Source organism: Charadrius vociferus, unplaced genomic scaffold (genome assembly GCF_000708025.1).
Source record: "Charadrius vociferus isolate BGI_N301 unplaced genomic scaffold, ASM70802v2 scaffold472, whole genome shotgun sequence".
In the NCBI taxonomy this organism is placed as follows: Eukaryota; Metazoa; Chordata; class Aves; order Charadriiformes; family Charadriidae; genus Charadrius; species Charadrius vociferus.
Genome location: NW_009647735.1, coordinates 7,050,391 through 7,054,192, shown reverse-complemented (window position 1 = coordinate 7,054,192; position 3,802 = coordinate 7,050,391).

Here is a 3,802-nt window from a genome sequence, read left to right as displayed (position 1 = left end):
GGCTGGCTTGCGGTGGGGTTAAGTCCTGTGTTTCAAGCACCACTGCTTCTGTATGTGTTTCCAAAAGAAGAGGGGGGGGGAAAGGGTGAGGTGGTACTGCCAGTCAGGAAAAAAATTACTCAAGCCCCATTAAATGAATTCGCTCTGCATTAACTTGAATGCGTCACCTGCCTACTCGGTTAACCATCGGATTGGATTTTGCTTCCCGCTTGGTTATCAATGCATTCTGGAATAGTCTCTTCTCATTTTGCCTCTGGGTTTTTATGCCGTGAGAAGAGTGAAGATTAAACCGCATCCATGGCCGTATTAAAGAGTAGGTTCTTTGGGCCTTGTGCAGAAAACCCCCTTTGAAATCACAGACCTGTCAGAGGGCTGCAGAATTAGCCCATAACGGGAAAGAATGCAGAAAAAACAACAGAAAGATCATGTAGTGTTTCAAGAGAGTAAAAAGGAACCTTACAAAAACTCAGAGCAGAGCTCCATTTTAACTTGACTGTTCAGACCACAGACTTGCCCTGTTCTTTGTTTCTTGTTTGTTATATTGGCTTTCTCCACTTCAGCATGTGTGTACAGAGAATCCTTTGTCTGTTGTTTCCTCTCAGTGTTAATAGAATGCCAATTATTATTCTTATTTAAAACAAAAGGTCAGCTAAAGGGAAAAAAAACCCTAAACATTCTGTGCCATATTTCCCAAGTTTGCGTTTATAATAAGTAGTAATAATACCTTGCCACTTAGCAACCTCAATGTGCTTTATACACATGCTGAAATTAAATTTCACCATTCCACAGAGACATTCAGATGTTGCCCTCATTTTACAGATGAGGAAACTGAGTCACTGAAATCAAAGTCTTTAGTTATGTCATGAACAAAGCAGCACAGCAAAAAAAAACCCAGCCCAGATTTCTTGACTCCTTGTCCTATATCCATTTCTTTTTCCATCTTCCTTTCATCAACAACTACCAGAAGATGCCACCAAAATGGTTTATATTGGTTCTCTACAGCATAAAGTCCAATAGGTGTGGTATCAAAAAGATGGTTAAACTACCTGATAGAATGTAATTTTTATGGTTTTGGAAGTTCCATAAGCAACATGTAGTTATGAGCTGTACTTTCCATATCTGTAAAAGTAAAGTGCTTGTGACTGTTTTGGGGTGCCTTTGAATTTTTATTAGGTTACATATATTTTCCTTAACTTAAACACACTGCAATAAAAGGGGTCAGTGTCTATTTACCCATTTTTGTTCCTCTGAGAAAAATGAGACAATTGGCTTGGGAGGAATCGCTCTGCTGAAGGGAACACTTACAAATGGAACGGGCAGCTAAAATTAATTTTCAAATGAGATGCTATTTTCTGTTCTTTCCATTTCAACAGGCACATATACAAGCAGCCTCAGTGCCTGCAATTTAACACATCTGATATTCTGCACATGCGAAGCTTCAGAGGAGAAGGGATAGATTACAGGAAGGGAAATAAAGCAAGTGCACACTCAGGATATTTGCGGGGGGACAGTAGAGGCTGTAAACTTAAAATAAAAAGGCGGAGCACATACAAATTCATGAGAGATAAAAGGACTCTTGAGGTAGAAGTGGGGCATTGTCCCCTCCTGCTCTCCATACATATACATACTGCTTCATATGCGTATCTTTTATCTTTAGGCACACTGAGCTGAGAAAATCTTCCCCAATGTGGAAAATGTGTTGTCTTTTTCTCTGATGAGCAGTTTAAGAATGTTTGAGCTAATGTTTCAGCAGCTATAGCTGTAACTTCCAGCTTCTTTCCTGTTTAACCTTGTTTCTCCGATTTTCAGTTCGCTCATGCAATTACTGCTTATGCATTTTTAGTGGAACTTCATTAAAATTTTGACCTTGCGTGGCTTCAGCAGCACTTGCAATCATCTTTCAATTTTGCAGCATTTGCAGATTTGATTGCGGTGGCTGATTTGTTCTAATTCTTTAAAGACCATCTTTTTTCCCATTGCCCCTGTGGAAAAGTGGATAATTTAACTTTACAGTCATTTCTTCTGTCCTTTTAGTCTTCATGTGATAGCTTCTGACAAATCTTTCGAAAACGTTTCGGGCCGAATGACTGATGGGAGCGTATTGGCATTATGAGATGAAAATCAATGGAGCCCTGGCACTGCATGCAATTCAAGATTCCAGGGGGTTTATACTATCCATTTCAGTCTGAGAAATACTGAAATTAGTTGAAATAATAGTAGCTGAAATTAGTCAAGTAGAAGCTTCCACATGTAATGACTCAGATGCAAAAATAATTAATAAAATGCTAACTGAGAAAATACTTCAGCCATTGGTAGATCTGGGGAGGGTGTTAGAGGAAGAAGAACCCACCCGTTAACCTATTTCTTACCCCGCTTTCCAAAGTATGCCGTGTTACCCGGTATTAGAAGTTGTGCTTGACTGGACTTAGTCTGAAATTTGGTATAACAGTTTTTATATTGTCGTGGAAAAAAACACCTCCCAGATTTTCTGTGAGCCTACAGACCCCAACCTTTTTTTCTTTGATCACTCAAGTGTCTAATAGTAATGTGTTCATGTGCAGCCAACTTCATTTATGTCGGAGCCTCACCGAGTAAGAGCTAAAACAAGAAACCAGGGAAATTAGATGTATATTTATATCTGGGCACGGGATTTTGTAAAATTATGAAAAAGTATTTCAAAATGTGCTAAATCCAAAAGTGTAAGGCATATATTGTGACAGATTATAGTGGGTTTCCTGTGGCGAATGTAACTGCCGAGGCCGATAGAAAGAAAATTGGTGGCATGAAAATTACTGTAGCTGTCCAACCTTCTTTCCAAATGGGCTTTAACCGCACATTCTTCTTTCTTACTCCCCTGCTGGGACAAATACCTACGACGACCTGGGTTACTAATCCAGACATACTCTAAGGACCTCATTTCCCAGTCTTGGCTCAAGTTGACTTGTATTTATCTGAGTGGATAATTCCTTAGATGTAAAGTTATCAGTCAATCTTGCTTAAAATAAGAGATACAGAATCAAGCCCTTCGTTTGTCCTGGGTCCGGTATGTTTATTAGTTACCCGGATGACGGAACGGAAAGCATCCCTACAGTATTTGTAAGCACTGCTGATGTTAGAGGACAAGCTTAGAATTCAAAGTTGTCAGGAAAGTTAGAAATACGGTCCAGGAGAAAATGAGGAGAAATAGGTACTGATGCGAGACAGAACATTTAGACAGGAATAATTAATCGCAGAAAGACAAGGCAGAGAACAGCTTGCTAAACAGCAGATAGAGTAGAAAATAATCTGGGATGTCACAAGCTGAGCGTGAGTCAACAGTGCCGTGGAGTTGTGAAAAGGGAAGCGTCCTCGTAGTGAGCATGGGCAGAAGGGACCACTCTTGGACACACAGCAGTCCTCCGCTCAGCGCGGCAATGGGAAGGCATTAGCTGGACTACCGTTGGGGCACTGCTCTAGAAGATCCAAGCCAACTGGAGACGATCTAGGGGAAGTCAACAAAACTAATGAGAAGATGAATGAGGAAAGTGAAAGAATGGGGAATTTTTTTTTAGTCTAAAGAAGAGACAAATGAAGGGCGATAATCTGCTTTCTATGACTGAAGCTGAGAGAATAAAAGGCAATAGAGTTGATTTTAATCAGGGAAGGTGAATGTTCCATTTTAAGGAAAACATTCTCAGGTGTGATAGATCGCTGGGGAAGTGGTAAAGCTCCAACACAGGAGATCTGTGGCTGGATGAGCACCAGCCGAGAAAGGCAGGTCTGATCGGAGGGCAGGAGGAGGGACTGCATGACCTCTTGAGGT